The sequence below is a fragment of the Sebastes fasciatus genome, chromosome 7 (assembly GCF_043250625.1).
Source record: "Sebastes fasciatus isolate fSebFas1 chromosome 7, fSebFas1.pri, whole genome shotgun sequence".
Taxonomy (NCBI): domain Eukaryota; kingdom Metazoa; phylum Chordata; class Actinopteri; order Perciformes; family Sebastidae; genus Sebastes; species Sebastes fasciatus.
In genome coordinates this window covers 3,840,970-3,849,653 of record NC_133801.1, presented here as the reverse complement: position 1 = coordinate 3,849,653, position 8,684 = coordinate 3,840,970, and the positions used below count along the sequence as shown (strand labels likewise).

The 8,684-nt window shown below is 35.0% G+C and overlaps 1 protein-coding gene across 3 annotated transcripts in view; it reads left to right on the top strand.

Moving 5' to 3' along the window:
* Window positions 1-8,684, top strand: part of dcun1d5 (DCN1, defective in cullin neddylation 1, domain containing 5 (S. cerevisiae)) — a 46,242-nt gene that overhangs the window by 31,577 nt on the left and 5,981 nt on the right. Inside the window, exon 1 of one of the 3 annotated variants that reach the window (XM_074641070.1) lies at window positions 6,019-6,137. The exons of 1 other annotated variant lie outside the window; for it this stretch is intronic. The gene's annotated coding sequence lies outside the window, so the exon portion shown is untranslated. Of the gene's footprint in view, window positions 1-6,018; window positions 6,138-8,684 lie in introns of those variants that run through there. One more of the 3 variants, XM_074641069.1, reaches the window with a different exon arrangement.

Sequence of the window (8,684 nt, the reverse complement as noted above, 5' to 3'; positions counted from 1 at the left end):
CTCTCAGATCCGACAGATTCTCATTCATATCAACATATCAGCCGTGGTTTTAATTGTGTTGACGATGATAACGATGTTGAAGCTATACATTACACAATCAGTGCTTTCCTCTGAAGGATCACTTCAGACTTATTACTTTGATTTGACTCTCGAAGGCCACATGTGGGTGTTGTGGAGTCCAGTCCGCTGTAAGAAATAGAGAGATACTCATTCCAACATTCAGCTGATGTGATGCTGCAGAAGTCAGTCTGTCTCTTTAGTACTAAATTCCATCTGTGTGTGTTCTGCTGGTGTTACAATATATTTTGTGACCTGTCAGATTCTGTGACCTTATTGGGAGTTCCAGCTATAGAGAGGCGAAATCCCGCCCTTCCAGTGGACCCCATGGGACCTTATTTCGGAAAAAATATATACGGTAGTCAACGGAGAGAGGCAAATATATATATATATATATATATATATATATATATATATATATATATATATATATATATATATATATATATATATATATATATATATATATATATATATATATATATATATATATATATATATATACTGTATATATGTATTTTTTTTTTCCCATTTGAATTGCATCATGAATCACACATATGATGTCTCACTTCCACACTTTTGGGTGTTTTAATTACGTATTTTCACAGTCTGATACTTCAACAGTTTTACAACAAACTGAGACTTTCTTGACTTACAAAATCATCTTTTAAATTGACAAACATCATATGTGTGATTCATGGCGCAATTCAAACGGGATCAAAATAAATATTTGTCTTGAGTACCTTTCATAGTTTTTCCTAAATAAGGTCCCATGATGGTCCACCGGAAGGGGCAGGACTTCGCCTCTCTATTAGCTAATAGCACTTTTCTACGATGGCGTATAAGGAGCATTGTAGGTAAAAAGAAAATTAATAATAACGAACCTTGGGAGGGGGGTAATACTCCAAGAAAAAACTCTGAATTTCTGAGATTAAAGTTGTAAATTGCCGTGCCGTGCATGGTTAGCACTTTCGCCCCACAGCATGTGTGGAGTTTGCATGTTCCGGTTTCCTCCGGGTTCTCTGGTTTCGTCAGTCTTCGTGCATCAGGAAGGGCATGCCATGTAAAACACATGCCAAATCAAATACGTGGATCATTAAATCAAATACCGGATCAGTCGAGGACCGGGTTACCACCTAGATGGAAACAGATGATCCGCTGTGGCGACCTCTAGCGGGAGCAGCCCAAAGAGGAAGAATCTCAGAAAATATCTGAGTTTTGTCTTGTAAATTTACGACTTTAATCTCTGAAATTTTGCGTTTTTTCTCGTAATATTACACTCCTCTACAATGCCACCAATACGTCCTCTTACTTTTCTACCTCTCAGACAACCTGCTCTGCCTCCTGAGCCACAGCCGTCCAGGGTCACATGTCTTGTTAGCTGTTACGTAAAACACTGACCTCATTGTTGTTGCATAGTTTGACCTTTATTTGCTCGCTGTAACGGCAGGAACTGGTGGTCAGTAGTGTGTAGTAGAGCCAGTGTTAACGTTTCACAAATGTCGACCAAGAAGTAACAAGAAAGTGCAGTACAGAAATGCAAAAGATATTTTTTGGAAGTAATTTAAAAACAATGCCAGAAATAATTATCTTTAAATACTTTCTAAAAAAAAAAGAAAAGAAAATCATCTGAAGTGGGACGTCAGCTTCAGCTGAATGTTGGATGAAGTCTTAACGAGAACCAGTATGGAGGATGAGTTACTGGGACTGAGAGAGCTCTCTACATACAGTTATGCAGAGAGTGTTCAATCAGACTTTAATTAATATCTAAAAAACATGGAAAATTATACTCTTATAGAATGATTTCTGGCATGAAGCTGAATCACTGTGGGATTATATTTAATGCATTACAGTTTAAAATGAATAATGGAAACTTGATCCTAAACACTCACCATGTGACAAATGACCTTCATGTAACATATTTCTTAATTTTGGATTTAATTATCAGTCGGGTAGTCAAGGCAGACTGAAGTGAAGAATAGCCAGTAGGAAATGAAGACGTTGCTTTCGTTTCCTTTAACAGCTTTTATTCTTGAGAGCTTCGCACATTTCTATTGGTTCCAAATTCTCTACAGAAAAATTTCCAGCATTAAATTTTAGTTTTCTTTCAGAGGTGGTTATAGGGAGTTGATGGGAAGTGGAGCTCCTCCAGTGGCTGAACGGCTATTAAAAACATATTTGAAAGAAATACTGTAGTCAAACCAACGTCGCACAGTGGATTTCTACACTTGCTGAGTTGCATCACTGCATTCTTGCTGCTGCTCAGACATTTAATATATTTTAGGTTTTAAATAATTCCCACAGCAGCTCCCCTCATGTTCAGGGTGAATCTGCTGCAGAAACTACGCACTGAGCAATAGATGTCTTTTCAACATCACCTCTTTGCTTTAGCGCTGATAGAGACCACAGGATTTATTGGCCACACATAGCCTGGTTTTAGACCATATTTTAAAAACAAAATTACATATTTTTTAAATGCAAAACCTGTTTACAGTATAACTGTATATGTTTATACACAGATTCACAGATTGAAACAATGCCTAGGCTAAGACTAGACGTCTACTAAACTTAATGAATAATCTTAATCTAAACTAAACGTCTACAGACAAAATGAGATCCTGTGAGCAGTGAGGAAGAGGAAAGACAACAGTGAGTGTGTGGGATTGAATTGTTTTTATATTTATTCTATATTTATGAAGAATGTTACTTTCTTTGTCATTTGAAATGTTTTTGTTTTCTTTTCCATGTTTTGTTTCTGGAAAGATGTTTTCTTAGCGTACATTCATAGAGCTCACACAGTATTTATTTACTGCAACGCTCTCTAATCTCATCTAATGATTGGATTCGTATCTGCTGTTTGTCAAAATGCTGAAATATATTTTCACTTTCTGTTACTACAAGACCAGGATGTTGGTAATAATCACATTTACATTTTACACAAGAGTTGTCTTGTTATTAGCAATTCTTTTTCTGAATGTGGTGAAGCTTTTTTTCTTCTGAGATGAAACAAACTCCCCAAGTCAATCACATTATGCAGTTTCCTTCTCTATGCACAGATCGGGCTCAGTTAGTATTTTGCAGATGATCTCCTGTTGTTATACTTTTAAACCATCCTTGAGTACACAGAGTACAGTGAAAGTACAGTGAAATGAGTCCCAGTAAATCACATTCATTCTTTCTGCAATCAACAACTTATTTAACAGCGTTAACACGGTGAGCTCCACTCATTTGATCTTCCCCAGCAAATCTAAAGAAATGCTAAAAATAATCTGCGTATGTATTATCTCATCTACCCAAAAAAACAGTGACTGATATGCTGCAGGTGATGTATCTTGTACTCCTTGGGCCGTTTTGTTGTTTGGTTTTATTTTTCTTCTCCATCAAAGAGCGAAGAGTTTAACAATCGTACAGGGAGTCATTTGTCACACAAACACAAGAGTGCACAACCACAGAGTCTACGCTGTGGTCACAAGTTTATATGTCTACATCCTGACAACCAAATGTGATTGAAAGCAGCAGAATGAAAGCATAAGGCATTCTGGGAAATGTAGGTTAAAAACTGAACCTTATAGGCGTCATAAAAACAGACTTCATGGCAGAACGGTTGTTTTAGATTTCACCAGTCTGTACAGGTGTACCTAATAAAGTGGCCACCGAGGATATGTTACTGAGTTATGGGTTCTTTTTTTCTGGTATTGACTAAACTAATATGTCACTATTTTAATTTTTTGTAGTTTGGTCATCATATTGAATGATGCCCTCATCCACAACTGCTTCCTGTCTACAGCAAAACTGTAAGAAACCCAGTATGTGTGAGCCGACTGTACAGCTCTCAGACCAGAGCTTTAGACAAACTGCACAGAACTAACTATTTAAAAAGGTCACTTCCCTCCATGGTAACTTATATTGAAATACAGGTATAGGTTTTATTTTACTGCCCTTTATATTAGACATTCTGTGTTATGATGAACAATAGCTGAATGTGTTCTGTTTTGTCCAATCAATAATCAGTATTAGAGCTGAAACCTTTCCGTAGACTTCTGGTTTAACTTCAGTCGAGCTTAAAGGAGTTGAAAGTGTTTGTTAGCCTGTGGAGCGGGCTGTGGTTGCCATGGTGTTTTTCTCGTTGGATACCTTCTACCCGCCCACCCATCAGCTTGGACTGCACAGGTGGGCAGACTTACCTGTAGCCTTGCATAATGACAACACTTGAACTAAACACAATCAGTCACAGCCTAAACCAGCTGAATGTTTGCCACTGCATCAAGTAAAGATATTAAAAAAAACGTGTTGTTTGGAGAATGGGAGGAGAGTGGTTCAACTACTTTCATGTGCGCTGTTTGTTTTGCTTGTTTCAAATATTTTTTGAAAGTTGAATAATTTATTTTGTGGCAAAATAAAGCTGTAAACAACTATAAAGACAGAGAGATTTCTGTTTCTTTTTCCACTTCCAGACACAAGTCACAGATTTATAGAAGTTTTTATTGGACTTTAATTGTTTTTGATGTGCAAAATGACAATAATTTGTTTTTATTGAATTGTAATAGTTGTTATCCAAATATGCAAAAGTCATTTCACATGTGTGTATACTATTAAAGTTAACCCGCAAATTCACTAATTTCTTTAAAGGACCCATATTGTAAAAAGTGAGATTTTCATGTCTTTTATATTATAAAGCAGGTTTAAGTGCTATATAAATACTGTTAAACGATCAAAACGCTCAATATACGGAGAAATAAACACAGCCTGTGTTCAGAAATTGTTGCATTTGAAACAAGCCGTTAGGATTTCTGTCCATTTGTGATGTCACAAATATACAATATATAGATCATTACACGGTTTTAAACATAAACATTCTAAATGTGTCCCAGTTTATTTCCTTTTGCAGTGTATGTAAATAACATCAGCTGACAGGAAGTAAACATGGACCCAAACTGTTGCCTAGCAACGCAATTCCGTTGAAATGCACTAAAACAGAGCGTTTCAGACAGAGCGTGAATACAGGTATATTCAGGCAGACAGTATGAGGAAAATAAAACTGTTTTTTTTAACATTACAGAATGTAAACATGTTCTACTAGAAACACAAAATACTATAATATAAAAGTATGAACCTGAAAATGAGCAAGATATGGGACCTTTAACGCATTAACGCATTAACGCAATCAATCTTCCGGAGGTTTTTCCAGGCACAGTTTTAAAGCTGAAATTGAAATACACATATTCTTCATAGTGGTACAAACACAATGTTTTTTTTTTTTTTTATTAAAATAAAATGTTCCTTTTAGGTTATAATCCCCTGTCTGATAGCCTCAGTGGGTTTGTGTCTAGTCCACTGATCATGTGAGTGCTACATGTGAGAAAATCGTATCATAAATTCGTGAACCTGGTTTGATAGCTCAGGGCTCCTGCCCTTTTCTATCCATAGAATCATTGGAGGAAGAGAGAGGAGATGGAGGAGGAAATCAGTTGGTGTTGAGGCATCATGGCCCATGCCCGGCCAGTTGAGGAGGTTTTTTTTTTCTTGTTTTTTTCTTTTATATATATATATATATATATTTTTTTTTTTTTTCTTCTTTTTTTTCTTTTTCTTCCTTTCTTTTTTCCCCCTTCCTTTTCCTCATAACAAAATGAAATAAAATGAAATATTGATAAAGCAAAATGGAGAGAAAAATAAATTAAAGGAAGAAAATAAATAAATAAATAAAAATAAATAAATAAACAAATAAACATGTGAGAAAAAAATATGGACTGCTCCTTTAAAAAGATGCCGGTTTCCCCCACTTTTTCGGTCCGGCAGGGTGGATGCACAGGATCTTATAGACGTTTTCCTCTATTCCTCTTTTCTGTACTATTGGTATTTAAATAAAATTAAACATATTATTTTCTAAATATGTCTTTGTTAAATTTGTGAACATTTGAATGCAAAGACTTTTAATGACATGGGAACGTTTATTTCGCAACACCCCCATAAAGCGTCGGTGGTATCCGCTCCCCCGGAAGCGCCGGCGACAGAAGCAGAGAAACCAAAGCAGCAGCAGGTGGAACTGATCTGATCTGTCAGCTTAAGTGTGATAAAAGGTGAGTGTTTAAAGTACTTTAACCACCTAAACTCTTACCGATTATTAGAATAAGTAACTCTCTTGTATTTAGTGTTAACTGGTGGTTTTAATGAGCTTTTGACGAGGGTCATATTGAGAAATTAACGTAGCTAGCTAACGTTAGCTAGTAGTTAGCAGCTAACGGTAGCTAACTGCTAACGTTAGCTGCTAACTCTGACCGCTATCAGACAAAAGAAGTGTCCTAGCAGCGACTATTGAACCCTAGAACCATTTAAAAGGTGTGTTTGATGCTGTATTTAAATGTATTTGACGTTTCTGTGGTGTTTAATCGACAACCAGATGCGGTATCTGGTTGATATTTGTGACATTAGTCATCGTAGCCTCGTTAGCCGAGTTGAGCTAAACACCAACACCAACGGAACACTAACGGTAACTGAACGTCCTCAGAGTTTAATATACATATGCTATTTATATGTGACTGTATGTTGACCTGTAGATGTGTTGTGAAAGAATGGTAGAAATAATCTCAACTTTTTCATTTGTACTGTTTATATGCAACAACAGCAATGAGGTTTATTTACATATTTTATTGTTGTTTTATTTATTTATTTATTTGCACATATATAAAACTGCACAAAATCCAGTCAATGAAAAAAAAACAATAATAAAAAAGGAAGAAAGATCTAAACTAACATAATTTTAAAAATAGAACAAAAGTTAAACAACAACAAGAAGTACACAGAATGTGCAGAAAAACCACCAATAAAAACAATGAAATACATACAAAAAACAGTACAGAAGAAAAGAAAATATATCTTTTGACACCTGTAATTGAAGGTTTAAACAATCGTCAGACCCCTCAGAGTGTATTCACTCTATGTATGTGACTATTTGTTGACCTGTTGATGTGCTGTGAAAGAATGGTAGAAATAATCTCAACTTTTTCATTTCTACTGCTTTTATGCAACAACAACAATGGGTTTATTTACATTATTGTTGTTTTCCAAGACGTCTCTGCTACTAACAGCTAACGGTTAACACAACAGCATATACAATATATAGATCATTACAGTTTTAAACGTAAACATTCTAAATATGTCCCAATTTATTTCCTGTTTCAGTGTATGTAAATAACATCAGCTGACAGGAAGTAAACATGGACCCAAACTGTTGCCTAGCAACGCAATTCCGTTGAAATGCACTAAAACAGAGCGTTTCAGACAAAGGGTAAATACAGGTATATTTAGGCAGACAGTATGAGGAAAATAAAGTGTTTTTTTTTTTTTTACATTACAGCATGTAAACATGTTTTAGTAGAAACACAAAATACAAGTATGAACCTGAAAATGAGCAGGATATGGGACCTTTAACTCATTAACGCAATCAATCTTCCGGAGGATTTACCGGGCCCAGTTTTAAAGCTAAAATTGAAATACACATATTCTTCATAGTGGTACAAACACAATGTTTTTTTTTTAACATTAAAATAAAATATGAAATATAATAATTTGAGTTCACATAGCAGACACCCAATAGTCCTGTTTAGTCATTTTCGTTCCTAATTAACGTAACAAATCTTATTAGCGTTAATTAAACACTGTTTTGCTCCTACCTGTTACTCAAGATTTAAGATTCAAGATTCGAGATGTTTATTGTCACGCCGGTTATACAAGTACAATCGTGTGAAATGCTTTTTGCTGGGAAGCTCCATTATAAGTTATATTACAATAATAAAGGGAAATACTTTGTACAAGGCATATTAAGAACATATACAGTATAAGATATATGATTGAGGTATTGCACTTGTTTATTGCAATTTTTGTGTGAGAAAGTGTCGTATGAATTATCTATTTAAAAGTCTGACGGCCTGGCGGAAAAAACTAGTGCTAGCACTGTAGTTAAGTATTGTAGTTAAGTACAATACTTGTGTAAATGTACTGAACTTGAGTACAAATTTGAGGTACTTGTACTTTACTTGAGCATTTCCTTTTTATACAGCTTTATACTTCTACTTCACTACATCTCAGAGGTATAAAGTGTACTTTTTACTCCACTACATTTATCTGATTCAGCTTTAGTTACTTTACAGTTTTTCATCCACTTCCTGTCCAGTGGCTTCTCACAGGACAGCAACGCTACAAACATGATGATCTTATTGCTATAGATTAAACTAGCCAACAGGATATAAAGGAGTTAAAATGCAACATACACAATAATGCAGCAGTAATAGTATTTCAGAAACATCAGATATAATAGTAAAACACTGACAGGGAACATTTGAGTACACTCAGTAATTTTACTTTTCATACTTTTAAGTACATGTTGCAGATAATTCACATACTTTTACTTCAGTAAGGTTTTGAATGCAAGACTTTTACTTGTGTTTTCACAGTGTTGATTATTACTTTTACTTCAGTAAAATATCTGAATACTTCTTCCATCACTGATGACAGCTAATAGCAGGGTACAAGTTGAAGTTTTTAAATGCAGACCCTTTTTTTTTGTTTAAAATGACTTATTCAACTTTTTTTTCAATATCAGAAATTGCTGACATTAAGGAATAATG